This window comes from Perissodus microlepis, chromosome 15 (assembly GCF_051167445.1).
Source record: "Perissodus microlepis isolate ML-2025 ecotype Zambia chromosome 15, ASM5116744v1, whole genome shotgun sequence".
Lineage (NCBI taxonomy): Eukaryota > Metazoa > Chordata > Actinopteri > Cichliformes > Cichlidae > Perissodus > Perissodus microlepis.
In genome coordinates this window covers 924,325-940,289 of record NC_140475.1, presented here as the reverse complement: position 1 = coordinate 940,289, position 15,965 = coordinate 924,325, and the positions used below count along the sequence as shown (strand labels likewise).

The window sequence follows — 15,965 nt, the reverse complement described above, 5'->3', positions numbered from 1 at the left end:
CTGCGAAAAATACTAGCTCGGCTACTAATTATAACCTCCAGTAGAAAGGTGTCGGTGCTGGGACTTGTAACCAAAAGCATGCTGAAAATATTCATCTGGCAACAGCTGGGCGAGTTAGGACGTGCTGTCTGTTCAGAGCCGAGGGAAGGTACGCGTATGACCATCACCGAGGGATGAGCGGTGAGGATGAGGCAGGGAGCAGGGCTGGGTGTTTCCCAAGCCATTATTACAGAGCCTAACCAGGTTCATATTACAAATGATCAAAGTAAGCAGAGATTAATATGAGCTAATAATCCTTTAAATGTCTTGCAGAACAAACCAGACTTCTTGTATCCAGTCATAATTTATTTAGGCACAAAATCACTACACTAAATTAATTCAATTAACCTGAAAACCAATTATAGGATCTATGCAACAGTTCACCAGGCAGGGAAGCTCAGGTCTGATCCATTTAGGAATTCTCCATGAGCTCAAGCTCGGCACTGTAAGCTGTGAGAACAAACAGCGGCCGCACAATAGCCGTCAGACACTTAGATAACAGTTACAGGGCTAATGACCTCACTGATAAGGAGATTGAGTCAGGCTACATACAGCGGGGACGGCCACTTGTTTTGACGAGGATGCGAGACAACCCCAGGTGATCGCCGGCACCGAATCTCTCAACGTGCTGATAACCGCAGGCTGCACGGTGCCGGACGTCGCGTGGAGTACCACCAGGTACTGCTCCACCTCCACACACCTGCAGTGGGTGCGCACAGGCTGAGGGTCACGTTACTGTCTCCCATCATCCTTTTACTGCTGGGTGGACTCATCAATGTGAAAGAAACAACCTGCGTTTCTGATGGAGAAAGAGGCCACTGACAGAAGAAGCTGACTTTATTTGGAAAAGCAGAGGAAACACAGATAAAGCAGATGTTGCTGATACCGCCCATAGAAAGCTATTCAAGTCTATTGGAAACCATTACACCTCGTCACACGTGAGGCACTTTCAAATCTATGAAATATTTGAAATTTTAAAACAAAGCAAAGCCTCCATCAAGGATCTGTTTATGGCCAGCTTACTGTCTGCTCAACACCCCAACCAAAGGGCAACTGTTCAGTTACTTAGAGTCTGTCTTTACAAAAGCCTATAAAAGTCTTTCTTCTTCTTCAGCATATAAACATGCTACGTTTACAAGCATCAAGTCAGAAGAATGCTCGCTTCAAGTTAAATGGTTCGGAGAAATAGAACAGCCTGTTTCGCGAATGCCTAAGCCAAGGCCCAGCATTAAATAAATAAGGATTATTTTAAACCAGAAAAGATGAAAGTCCTAGAATCATACTCAAAATATGGAGTTGAAAAAACAATGCAAAAATAGTGTCAGTTTAATCGAACCAAATGGCTAACAATAACGTTTTGTGATTTTACAGAGACTCTAATGTACTAATAATCCGCACATCAGAGTCCCGACGAACTTTTGTCCCAAGGAACTGCTGAGCTTGTGAGAGTGGTTTGGATGGGGAGAGGATGTGGCTGCTGTAGGGATGAGGACAAACAAAGTATTTAAACTGTCCAACAGTATCAGGAGGGAAAAACCTCACTGATTTCACAGTTGCTTGCTACAAACGCTACACACTGTTTCTAATAAAAGCCCAAGCTGAGAAATATTTGATATACATGACGTTTCCTTCTAATAAACATGTGTCGCCTTTAAAATCTGTCCAATCAATGAACAGGAAGGAAAAATGAATGAAGCACCTAATTGGTCTTGTTTTAACTGCCCGAGGGGAGAAAAAAATGGATTTGGGGTGATGCCCAATTGTTTTGTCTGTATGCTGACCTTCAGCAGAGGGAGGAAACTGTGTGAGGCAGCTGTCTATATATAGAGGTGAACAACAGAGACGACTCAGTGGAAAACAATTGAGATGACAATCAGTTCGACCGCAGGATTTCCACCAGAGGCTTCTCAGGAGAGGGACGGCGCAGGACGGCGCGGTGGGCTGTGGGCTCGTCAAACCACAAAGAATTCATTTTAATGTTTGGGGCAATTTTAAGACGTCTATTTACAGTCAGTCTCTCGGTTGTGTGCATTACAGGTCACAAACCCATTCTCACACACGTATCCACAAAACCACCAAATCACTGTGTGTGGAACAAACAGGCTTATGAGACAAGGGTAACCAGACTGCCCAGCATTGCACAGACGCTTTGTTTTATCATCGAGAATTCGCCCAGACAACGAATCAGCTGCACGCAAGCTCCACCGGCCTGAATGACCGCCATTCAGGTGGAAGATGGAGAATTGTGCTGACGAGCTGCTGACATTATTTGACTCATGTGTCTCCGAAGGCGGGAGGTCAGAACAACGAGTGCGAGAGACATAAATGCATAAAGCAGTGTAGATATTAAAGACAGGCCTAAAAATAGACAGGTCACTGTCAAATTCGCCACCACGCTACGAGCCAAGGTCAACACTTGATCAGTGTCAGCAAGCAGCACGGAGGCACAAAGAGAACGACAACTACAACCGATACGAGCCAACTCTGTGGGCTCCCCTAATCTATTTCAACTATTTCAATTTGTCCTCATCGCTCGTGCTCATCTTCGCCTAATTTGTCACATTCCCCCTCTCATTATCCAGTTACGAAGATTGAGCCGAAATGCCACAAATTGCAAGACTGAATGCTTATGTGTCCCAGAGTGGTCTGACTAAGCACACACGACCGACAGCGTCCATCGTTTGGAAACGGGGGAAAAGCCGATCGAGGAACTTTAACAGATACCATCACGGAAAATGAGCTACAGTGAGATGTTCAGTGAATCCACTGAGTCATATGTGTGGGTGGGAGTATTAATGTATGGGACAAGGAGCGGGGTGAATGAGAGAAATTCAGCATTACTCGTAGCTCACCGAGTGCAGTGTGTGTTATCATGCCAATTAAACTACAGCACAATTAGCTCGATTACTGTTTTTGACCGTTATCCATCCGCTGCATTCCTTGGCTACAGCAGAGAAGATGCTGATGTGCGATATGATGCATATATGTGCACCACAATGCTTATTAACTTCCACTGTTTGGCTATGTGCCTCTATACTTTTATAAGTCTGTATAATTTTCTTTAATTCTCATTTCCAGCTCCAGTAGAGTCGAATCCTGGACTCTACTGGAGTAGTTTTGTATCCCTGGCAGTTAAAAATAATCCTTTTTTATCTTATACTGGACCTCGGTGCAACCCCTCAGTAGGGCTCGGCCATATCATACCGTTCACGGTAATACTGGTACAATGTTAGGCAACGATAAGAAAATGAAATATTGCGATAGAATATGGGTAAAACGCGCATGCGCAGTGCCTTCGTTTTCATACGCACATGCCGAAAAAGCATGGTGGCGACGGAGAATGAGAAGGGAGAAAGCGGATCGTTGAGTGAAACAGATGAACCTGAACTGGTTTGTAAAAATGCTGAAACTTCAGTGGTGTGGAACTGGTTTAGCTTTCGTTCATTAGATACACAACAAAGCACATTTTTTGGTAGAGCATGCTAGCGGCCGTCGTTATTACCGTATTTGTCAGACTAAGGTGCTCGTAAATCTGGGAGTAATCTGGGTCCTAAACTCCGCCCCTTCAGGTCCCAAAGTCAAACGAACACTGCAGCATCACTGAGAGTTAAAAACTGTCTAAAGTCTTTCATCTTTAATAAAATGATCAGCGTTGCTGCTTTACCAGGTGTAACTATGAAGTTTAACATCCAGGCATCCATGAAAACAGAATTTATTACATTTAATGGAGTTAGAAGTTAGCAGGAAGTTAGCTCGCTAGCTTCCACCTAAACATGATATAGCATGTTCTGACTGAGAGATTTCTGAAGCATTCAAACGTACAGCTCTGCTATCACTTCCAACATAAATGAAGACAGAAAACTAAACAGCAGTGGCGTTTGTAGGGTTACTGAAGTTGGGCTAGCTGGTATATAATGATGTGCTACGTGATCGCTAGCTACACAGCTATGTTAGCATAGCATAAACACACTGAAGCTGGAGGATGAGCGCTAACTTCTTTCCACTCGATAAAAGTTAACGTGAGGGATTCTGGTGGTTAGAGACAAATTCAATCGCATGGCAGGATGCTGTAAACGGACCAAACTTCAGTCAGGAGAACAACTGAGATAATCCATCCACAATACCAGGTTAGTCATTAATATACTGCAACAACATGGGAATAGAGCAGCTGATAGAGAATTCAACATTAATGAATCAATGGTACAGAAGTGGAGGAAGCAAGAAGAATGAGTTGAATAAAGTTTGATTTCTCTGACTGCTTTGTTTCGCTTGTGTTTTATGTGTTTTATAATCCCGTGCACCTTATGGTCCGAAAAATACGTATTTGACTTTTTTATTTGGCACACTGCAGTTTAATGTTGCAAAGCTCCTCTTTTTAACTTCAGTGGATATGATACATGGTTAACTCAGGATATGTCAGCGCATTTCTACTGGAAATGCCTTTTGGTTAAACTTTCAGCAAGGAATTTGCATTTGCACTGTTAATTTTTATATAACTTTAATGCACATAAAAAACAGCTGCTTGTTTAAGTGAAAATCAGTGGGTGGAGCCCTGCTCTACCCCTCAGTTCATCAAAGTTATTTTAATCCAGCTTTGTTCTGATTGGCTGCCCCTCCTAACCAGAAAATTTGATCTCTTAGTAACATCATACAGAACAAAGAATTAAAAAACAAACAAACCTTTGAAACGCGTCTAAGCAGTAATTACCTGTACATACACCAACTTCATTATCTGAAAATGTGGTCATATTTATTATAAGCATCCACCACTGTAATAGTATCTAATAGAAAAAAATCCCTATTAAAATCAGTTACTTTGAAAACAGCAAGGAGTGGATAAAAAATGTCGCTACATTTCTCAGCAACTGTGGGATTTCATAGTCTGGCTGTAAGCGGCTGCAGCACTGTTCTAACACTCTTGCTAATTTGGCCCCTGGTGTGTTCACTCCTTATTTAGTCTGAGCAAATTCAGAGGGCAAATACCAATCCTCTCTCTTTGGCATGAAGTTTCCTTTTACAAATATGACAGCATGCAATAGAGGATCAAAGTGTGTGCTTTAGCAGGGATGCAGCTCGGCTCCGTCCTGTCAAGATGCTGAAGGTTGTCTACATTGTCAGCTTCTACACATGTGGTGCTTTATGCACTTCATGTTAAGGTAAAGTGTGCAAACATATCCTGAGAAAGAGAGGAGTATGAACAAATATGCACAGCGCGTAGTACTGCTGCCCTGCACAGACACAAGCAAAGCCAGCAGTCTCTGTCACCAGGCAAAGCTGGGATGCAGCAGTCCGGGGGGGGGGGAGGAAAGAGCAAACAGGGCGAGAAACAGAAGAGGTGAGGAAAAGAGGAGAGGATACTGAGGCAAAGGGAATATTGTGCTGTAAAAGGTGTGGAGCACTGGACTGAATAAAGCAGTGAAAGAAAGTGAGAGCTGACAGAGAGGAGCAGAGCGAATGTGCGAGTGGTGCTGGTGGACAAAAAGCCAGACCTGGCTTCATCGAAACAGCTGCCGCTCTCCCCAACGTTGCACCTCGGCTCGAAATTCCACAGGCAGCCCGGCCGTGAGGGGCTGGGGCCTGAGTCAGCGCTTTTTACACAGAGCTGAGCCCTCTGCTCAAAGCAGCCGGGGGGGGACAACAGAGTCCTGCAGCAGCCACGTTAGTTAAAGGTGCTGCACTCGAACCATCAACTGATTTCATTTGGTTTTTGATAAAATAACCAACGAAAAGCTTTTTAAACTCCAATTACTGCATCAAAATTACATTTTCAACTACTAATGCTGTAGTACCATTACATAAAATGGTAAATAGCCTGTATTTGTGTAGCGCTTTACTTAGTCCCCATTCACACACACACATAAAATTAAATAATGCTGCAAACGATGCATCAAAGTCAAAGGTACTGAAGACGATAGTAAAAATTGGGGCTTGACGATATTTAAAATGATCAAGCTAACCCCTGACAGTGTTTACATCACAAGTCAGAGACTGCCTCCACATTATCCACGAATCAGGGGGTTTCACGACATCGACTGGTGGCCATATCAAGAGCCACGCTGGGTTGTAACACAGCAGCAGAGCAAAATAAAAACGGTACACAAGCAATACCTCAGGGATGACTGAAAACTAGTCCGCACAGTGTCACCGAAACACAACTTGTGACGTGCAGTGGCGGGACTCTCGTCATGGCACTGATTGCCTAATTGTTCCTCCTGCCACAGCTGGTGCAATAACCAATAAATAACATCCCAATAACTGAAGAAAACAACAACATATCACATGCCTGAGTTTGGATGCCCATCTGGTTGGAATGAATTCTTACTGGGACGCGACAAATGCCGATGTTACGTTACATCCAAACGACGAGATAATAGGAAATATAAATTAGGAACACATCCCCATTAGCAGAGCCAATGTCAAATAAACTGAAAAAGAAAAAATCATTTCCCTGCTGGCAGCTAGTTCAAGCCTGGACAAGCAGAGGCTCTTGGCATCTGCCTGTACCATGATGAGATTTTAGGCCAAGTCGTCTGGCTCCTCGTCTGGATGTCAGAGAAAGATTCTGTACGAGGAGGAAAAAACTTGGGAGCAGGAGAAACCAAAGGTCCAGGGAAGATCATACGCTGCAATTTTCTCCCATGTTTGTGAACTAGTAAGCAGTGACAAGGCTGCTGAGGTTAAACTAAGAGGTTTTGACCTGAGGTCTGAGGCAGAGGAGGGTCAGGCCGCTGGCACATCAGCCAGCTGACAGGAACATGTGGGTTTAAAACAACAACAACGAAGAACGATGATTTTAGGCTACTTGCACCTCAGAGTTGAACTTTTCCCTCTTTGAGAAATCCGACCTTGCTGAATACGTGTACCAAAGAACACCAACACCTTCCTTAAATATTACATAAATCCTACAACACAGTGTACAAACAGTTTGAGCTGGACTGAGCAGAAAATGCATTGAGGCCAAACTGTGGCTATTGTGCATCGACTTTATGGTGGTTAAAGGTGACGTTTTCTCCAGACTTGGAACGTTTCACATCAAAGGTCTATCACAGCACAGAAGAAATGGACTCCAGAGGGAGTGAGCAGTGTCGTTCGAGTGCACTGAACAACATCCACAGTTAATGTAAGACGCTGACATGAAGAGACCTTCAAAATCCTTCACATAAACACTCCGTGTGGTTTTAATGAACTAGTCTTTGAAATGCGCCTCTCTAAGACCCTTTTTTCCAATATCACTGCAAAATGGTTTTCTGTTTCCTCAGTAAGGCCGGTGACACAATTCCAGTTCAGTGAGTGAGTATGGGAAAAGACAAAACTATGCAAGCGAGCGCCTTCGCCAGCTGGCGATGGGACCGTCTCAGCTGAATGGGCTGAAAGGGGGCGAGCAGTTTTCCCCAAATTCATCCTTTGACGACATTTAAATAAAAAAACAAAGAAAAAGGGGAACACACTGTTGGTCAGTGTGTGGCGTTGATGAGTGTGACTGCTGTCCACTCGGTAAGTCTTGCTGTTGCTGACTAATTGCTCCTCTGAGATTAAGAGTCATTACAGGAGGAGACCAACTTGTTCCCCTCAGCATGCACAGAATAACAATAAAGCATCGAGTCACACTGAAGTCTCAACAAACTCCCCTCAGCTTCAAACTGGCAGCAATTACTTAAGTAAAAGCCCTGAATGAGGTTATATGAGCACTATGTACCAAGTATAAGACGCGATTCCTAAAAAGATGGAAATGATGACTTATTTTGTGCTAATGCAAGAAAGGCTGCACTCCAGGTCCAGCTGCAGCAGGAAAAGAAACATGACGAGCCAAAAGCTGAACAGCTTCATTTTCATTTAGTCTGCAAACACTGGCTGCAGTGATGGACAGACAGCTGAATGGGGAGGTCAGCCAAAGCCAACTAGCAGCCACTGTGAGGGGAGGAACAGAAGAAAGGAAAAGATGTGAAAATGAGGAGAAATGAAGGTGGAGAAAAGTGGAAAAAGGAGAGAGACGGGCAGGGGGGGCATGTGCAGTCAGACCCCGGGGATCCTGAGAGGCTGGCTGATAAGCTCCATGCCCGTCCTCTGGGAAGCCTTCCCCTGCCACTTTCTGATGACACAACTACCAACAGGCTCCCAACAGATTAACCAAGTGTTTTAAAGGCCAACTGTGAATATGCTAAATAATGTACAATTTCACATGTGTTACCCTGGTGAAGGTCCCCCAGAGTGGACTCCAAATGAAAACAAAAGCCAGCTTTGCTATCACAGGTAAGGTGAATCTCCCCATTAATGAAACAGATAAAGTTAAAGCAAGAAATCAGTTAGCAATGAAATGTAAATGTTACGGAGCCCAGGGGTCAATAAATTGTGGCCACAAAATACTATTTCGAGGGCACGAAACGCTAATTTGTGGGCACGAAACACTTGACCGATAACCGTGATCCTTCCCAGGCCCTTGCAGTTGGTTGACAATAAAATCTATCCCGGCGTCCAGGTCGTGCTTACGTCTGTAAAGCGACTGGGCTCTCAGTATCCTGTTTAAATGCCTCTCCGTAATAATGGTTCCTTGCATTGCAGATTTTTCAAAATGCATTTGTAGCTCATTCCCAGCCTAAAATAAAACCCAATCATGCCGTCTCTGTCCACGGTGTATAGGTTTAGCCTACTTATGCTTATGTCTCTACGCAGCTGTCCAGGAATTGTATCAGTATGATGTGCGCACTAGGGCTGGGCTATATCATACCGCTCACGGTAATACCAGTGTAATGTTGGGCAACGATAGGAAAATGAAATATGGCGATAGAATATGGGTAAAACGCGCATGCGCAGTGCCTTTGTTTACATACGCACATGGCGGCGACGCAGAATGAGAAGAGCGAAAGCGGATCGTCGAATGAAACGGATGAACCAGAACTGGTTTGTAAAAATGCTGCAACTTCAGTGGTGGAACTGGTTTAGCTTTCGTCCGTCAGATACACAACAAAGCACTATTTTTGGTAGCGCATGCTAGCGGGCGTCGTTATCACCGTGTTGTTTGGAAAATACGGCGCACTTAAAATCAATCCTTTGATTTTTCTGAAAGTCGACAGAGCCCCTTATAATCCCGTGAGCCTTATGTATGAACTCTGGTTGTGTTTACTGACCTCGAAACGATTTTATGTACACGGCGCTCGAAAATCTGTCAAATGTTTCAGTACGACTTTGCTAAGCTACGAAGCCGCACCGCTTGATGGATTGTGGGAGCATTACGGCTGTCGTAGGCGGAGCCTCGCGGAGTGATACGTACTGTGCTTCAACATAATATTACCGTATTGTGTGTGTATAACCTCTTTTTAAGTTGTGTGGATGTTATACATGGTTATGCTGAGGATATGTCGGCCAGTTTCCACTGGAAATGTCTTTTGGTTAAACTGTCAGCGAGGAATTAGCACTGTTACATTTTTATATAACTTTAATGCAGATAAAAAACAGCTGCTTGTTTAAGTGAAAATACATTATTAGTGCAAAAAAACCCATCAAAGTTGTGGAGTTGTAAAGTATTTTGTCTCGTGTCAATTATATCGTCAGTTATATCGTTATCGCAAATTTTCAAATGTATATCATGATAAATATTTTTGGTCATATCGCCCTGCTCTAGTGCGCACGTTATCTATTTCGTTGCCACAAATGCGTAATTCATTGCCACGTTATACCTATTTCGTGCCCTCGAAATAGTATTTTGTGGCCGCAACTAATTTATTTTTTGGACCATGTCATCAGAGGGGCTCTGTAAAATGTAGAACTTCCACTCGCCAAAAATGGCAGAAATGACATCACTATGACATGATGACGATTTAACATTTTGTTAGCTTTGCTTAATCTAACCAAAGTCAGGAACATTAGTCAGTAGACAGAACAGGAATCTTGGACATCCTGTGCATACAACAGACCCTGGCTGACGTTAAGCTAACTGGTTGGAGGTGGTGCTTTCGAGTTACCCAAGAATGATCTGAAAATGTAACTTTCAGCAGCAGAGCAAATTTAGCTGCGCATACAAAGCTGCCATGTTTCAGGCGCAAGGGAATTCTGTTTTTGAACTGCTCCACATTTAATTCAGACGAGGAGTAAATTAAACGTGGACAACAAGGATACGTGTTCTAAGAAAGGGTAAGCAGTTTCCCCTTTGGGTCCAAAAACTAAGCTGCAGACAGCAGGACAGGGCAGGCCTCTCCATCATCTGTCCTTTCCAGACACGTGCTGGCATTTGTGATCATGGGTGTGAAAAAGTGACAGAAACACTAAGAGAGCTGATGAGAGCGAGCAAACGGGCATGTCGCTGTGAAAAAGGAATTCAGCAGAAAGGAAGTAAACAGCGTGACCTTGCTGCGTCCAAAACACCAAAACGAGCCACAGAGTACACAATGACACAATGCGATACAGATGTCCCCGCTTCCTCGTATGACATCATGTACCCGCTGGGTCCGGAGCACCTCACCGAGTTGTTGTGGTTCCTTCCTGTTCACTGTGCCCGCCAAAGCCACCGGGCAGCCAGACAGGAAACGGCAGAACAGCTGTAGCGTCACGAGGATGTGCTGATCGAGGCCAAACACGATTTTAATATCTGACACAAATACTGACATTTGATACACAGATTAGGGAACTTGAGTTATAAAATGCATTTTCTCCACATCACTCCTGTTTGAGGGTCAAATATTTTCTCACCCAATTACAATTTATCTCAAATTCTTTTTCAGCAACTTTTTCTGTTACTTCGTTTATTGATTCTTCATAATGTCAAAGACCCAAACCCAGATCGTCTGCACACAATAAATCACTGCTGTGTCTTTACGATCCACCACGCAGGAGAGCAAAAATAAAAATGTACATTTCCTGTGCGTGAATAAGGACGGCTACTGCAGCACAGCTGGAACAGCAGCTTGCAATAGCTTAGTTTATGTTGCTCTGTAGAAACCTGCAGGCCTAAAAATGAAGTGCTGAAAACTGCAATCCCTCAAATGGCCACCAGAGGCAGTCTCCACAACCGTAGTTTCCCGTGTTAAAACGCCACATCTTAGCCCAAATACCCATTTTGCACACAAACTAGATTCAGTCTCAAAAGCCAATTTCCTGCTTCATGAACAGGGGATGATTCTCTTTATTGCATCACTGTGGTCTCTCATTTTGAATGCTGCTAATCCAAGTCACCGAACTAGGTTTGCCAACCAAGTTCATCCTAATGGACAGTGATTACTTTCCAAAGTACTTCTACCAGCTCTGCACGGGTCTGTGAGGGGGCGTGATGACTGTACTGTTACTTATCATTTAATAAACAAACTGTGACTCAAGTAAATGAAGCCTCAGTTAACAAAATGTAGGGCAGAACAAATCCTGGCCTTGTTTATACCTTAGTAATAAGCTGATAACTCAGCACTCCCTCCTCTTATCTATATATGGTCACTTCTGACTGAGGGGAAAAACCCCAGGATGAGTCGGCCTTTATGCGCGACTCCAACTCGACGCTGATCTTTAATGCAGAGGTTACAGTCTGAGCATGTTTGGTCCCAACCTGCAGAGGTGGAAGGGCCCGAGTGTATAAACGCAGAGGCTTAGAAAGTGTTGTGAACATGGTTGTTTTTGGTGTGGTGGACACAACTTTAAACTATGTGATCCAAAAATTCTTCTTTGGAAGCAGCGTGATTTAAGTGGCGGCTCTTTCTTTAATAACGGAAAAACAGGGAAGAACTCAGGTCTGTGCACTATGAGATAGCCTAGTTAGGCAAAAAAACCCACAATAATAAGAGTGTGTGTGTATGTGTGCACGCCTCCACTGCGAGCAGTGTGTGTTGCACGCTGCCAAAGCCTTGCAGGGTGGAGCACACATCAGCTGCAGCTGAACAGCTGGCCACTGCAGGCTAACATCGACTCTGGACTGAGAAAAGGTCAGGAAGCCTCCCCCATGTTTGCCAACTGTGGCCTGGCAATGCCGCCCCCTCTCATTCAGCTGGCAGCCAAACCGGGGAGTGAGACTGGTGCTAAACACAAAGGAGGTGACGATGGGAGAAAAAGATCGAGCGCGCGGTGAGATTGGAAAGATCACCATCATGGGTGGGTTGGCGCCTGCCTACGTAAGCCACGGATCAATGTGAAACTAAAGGAATTACATTCAAACTGATCCATTATTCATCTCCCGCTTGTGCCATGAAAAAGACCGTAGGTGTAGCTCAGCGATGAGAAAGAAGAGGAGGAGGAGGAGCGTTTTCTTCAAGTTAACTCTTAATCAGCTTAATCAGAAATATTTCAGCGTAATTAATTTAAAATAAGTGTGGGGGAAGAGTTGCTGGCTCAGACCGAATTTCAGCTTCAAGTGAATAAACACACGCGCAGGCCTGAGCTGCTCGACGCAGGAAATGCTGCGATATGCAGCGTACTTTCCCATGTTCGGTTCCCGGTGGCTGCAGGTCATGTTGGGGTCTCCATTTCAGTTGGAATGAGGTCACCCAACAAGACGAAAAGCAAACCCATTCCACGTGTTTGTCCTCTTCTCCGCTTCATAAACATTGTTGGGAAGAAAGGGGAACACTGCTGCACCTTTGTCACGGCTGTGCTGCATTAGCAAAAAGGCGCGCAGGCGCTGCAGCTTGGCTACAAAGGGCAGCTGCGAAGGTGCAGCCTCTGTGTGCCGCACAAAGGCCGAGTGCTCACAGGCTGAGGAGGTCTTAGGTTTCACTGGGCCCATCTTGAACCATTTTTCTGCATGTAGGATTAAACCGTGTTTTGAGTACGTGTTAACACCATCTTTCTGTTCCAGTCTGTTTCCTATAGAGACTCCTATTGGCCACGTGCACTTTGGCTCCTCTGCTGAAGTACAAATAAGGAGCTATAACAGCACTGTGTCACTACTTTGGTTAGCATTTAGCTAATAAGTGTCCAAATCCTGAGAACCGCACTACATGTGCAGCAGGTGTGCTTTTTTCCTTTGACCCTGTGGCTGGGTTTTCTGCCAGGAAGAAGAAAAACATGGGAGTGGTGACGCTCACAAAACTTTTGAGGACAAGACGAGACTTGACCTCAGTGCTACCATACTTTTTGTGTACAGCTATGCCACAGAGGTGTGGTCTGCTGCCGTGGACGCGCGTTATCACAGGGCTAAAACCTTACACGCAGATTCCTTCAAATCTTTCCACCGAGAGGGAAGAACTATTGTCTGGACTGATTCACTGTTACGACGCTGTTTTTAACTACAAAAGCTGAACTGAATCACTTTCACTGGTCCATCTTGTCCATAATAAAAGACCATCTGGGAGTCAGTTTATAATGGTTTCCTCTTGGCCCTGAGCTCTTCACTGAATAACTCTTAAAAAAATATATAGTTAAAGACTGAAAGGTGTCATTCATTGATGTGGTCACTTTGGATTTCATAAGGATGAACTGATTAAACACCAACACAGTTCAAATATGGCAAATCATGTAGATGCAGCAATGATCTAGACGACTGTTATTATTCCCGTACCACCACTCGGATAAAACGCCTACAGTTCAGCTAGTCTGGCGCGCTTCAAGCCCCAGTATGAACGGTTACGGGCTGTGAGGAAATCCTAATTGACACAAAAACCACCAATGCGCTGACCAAAAACAAGTCACAACACGCCGGCCAGACCAAGTCTTATTGTGGGAAACACTGAAACCTGAGCTGCTGAAATGTTTAGTGAAATTAACCAGCAGCAGCTATGAACTACATTTGTATGAAATATGACACAAATGTAAGAAATGTGATTATTTGCTGTCCTAGTCCGTCCAGCAGCAGGGTGTTTCTTCTGGTTCAGAAAAGCCTTTGGGCAGTAACACTGCAAATAAGCTGAACTGTCAGTGCTGCAAATCTAAGTCTGTTACTTCTGATCATCTCAGACACAAAATGTCCAAACTAACATTTTAACCCCAAATTCACAAAAATAGTTAGAGAAATTATTTTGTTACAGCGCTCGACTCCTTCGGCTCTGGACAGCACATGATTGGGGAAATGTTAGTTATTCTATGCAGGGAAAAAATCCCTGAGTATCGCGCTACATCTTTAATTGTTTATATATCAGAGCTGTAGATAAGCACGACAGGCAGATAAGTGACACATCCTGGACATCTGTCTGGACAGGATTTCCCTAGCCGTTTACCACTGGGGCAAATTGGTTTGACCAAAGTCCACAATGTCTTCTGCAGTCACACACTGGCATATTTACAGTGCTCGTCAGTCGTTTACATACAATTCATCGTAGGCGCGAATAGCGTTGGATCTCATCTGATCCACGCAGGCTCAAATATACAAGTTCAGGAAGAGCCTGGGAACCACTGAGGCTCACCCGGGCCACGAACTGGAAACCGTCCACAGTGAAGCAAGTTTCACATCAGCGTGGACTGACAGGGTGCCAACCAAGAAAGACGCCTCGGCTCCAAACTCAACACCTTCAAGCTCAACTGAAATTTTTAGCTCAGATGTCTTCTGGAAAAAAAAGAAAACGTTTCATAGACGAGAGAGATGCTTGGAAACCACATGTGAGGCCGCTGTCCCTCGCACTATGGTAATAGCATTATTCTGCTACACTGCATAAAGTGGATGGAATCCAAATTTTTCAACTTCAACTCAACAGCTAGACACTGAAATCTGGACAAAGCTGGGTGTCCCAACAGGACGGCGATTCCAAATAAACAGCAAAACTAGTTTTGAAATGGACAGCGCACGCTACCATTAAGCTTCTAGACTGGCCTTGCCAAGCCCTCGGTCTCAAGCAAACTGAAAATTTGAAGACTACGCTTAAAAGCCAAGTCCATGCTAGGAAATCAACTTGTTTAAATTAACCAATCCAGCAAGAATTGTGCCAGAAGATTGTTCACAAGTCCAAATAATTCTTATTTATATACTTAGCCTGGTGCACAACCGACCAGTGTCTGAAACCAGCCATTTTATCTGCTTTTTCCATCCCTTTAGCTCAGCGGTCTCCAACCTTTTTTGCGCCACGGACCGGTTTATGCCCGACAATATTTTCACGGACCGGCCTTTAAGGTGTCGCGGATAAACACAACAAAATAAAACTGGTACCGGTACCGAAAAAAAGAAGATTTATTCATAACACACGTGAAAAGACCCAGGAAAACCGAGGAAAAACGATAACAAAATAACGCTGAAAACCGATAAAAACCCTGAAAACCAAACATTTCACACCTGAGCCTCAACTCTCGCGGCCCGGTACCAATCGACTCACGGACCGGTACCGGTCCGAGGCCCAGGGGTTGGGGACCGCTGCTTTAGCTGATTGGATGCCACTTGCAAACAGAAGGATGGAACTGCACGTGGGTAGATATTCTCTGCCAACGACAGCGCTGCATGAGAGAACCATGTAAGGTCATATCTTCTCTGAGTGACATCCTTCAGAGCCCAGAGTAGAAAAACTGCCTGGTCCACCGTGGTAACTGTACGTGTGCGGCAGAGGATGAGAACAATCTTAAGAGCTACCTTTGAATGGATTTTGTTGAAAGGCCCTTTTTAATTAGAACTTTACAATTAAGGCACATTTCTATTCTGGAAAGGACAGCGTAGCTTTGTTTGAGCAGCCATTTCAACTTACATTATTAAAATGCATAAATATGGAGGATTCAATATCAGTGCCTCTGGAGTGGTAAATAACAAGCAGCAACACGGGACCGCCAGACAATTATGACAGCTTGAATCTGCATGTTGTGTCTGCTAGAGCTCAGTTTCTAGTGACAACACAGGGAAATGTCACGATGAAGTCACCACTTGGCACTCAGGCGCCTCTCCTTAAAGGCTTGGGCTCACTGGCATTGTTGCAAAGCCAACTTGATGCAGCACATCAGCTGAGAACTAGCAAAGGGGGGGCAACAACTGATTGTCCTAAAGGAAACATGTTTCAGCAGAGGCACAAAAGTACCTCGTCATCCTCATGCAGACTCCCCCA

The 15,965-nt window shown here is 44.4% G+C and overlaps 1 protein-coding gene across 7 annotated transcripts in view; it reads right to left on the bottom strand.

Moving 5' to 3' along the window:
* Nucleotides 1-15,965, bottom strand: part of cdc42bpab (CDC42 binding protein kinase alpha (DMPK-like) b) — a 71,532-nt gene that overhangs the window by 53,025 nt on the left and 2,542 nt on the right. The window lies entirely within an intron of this gene.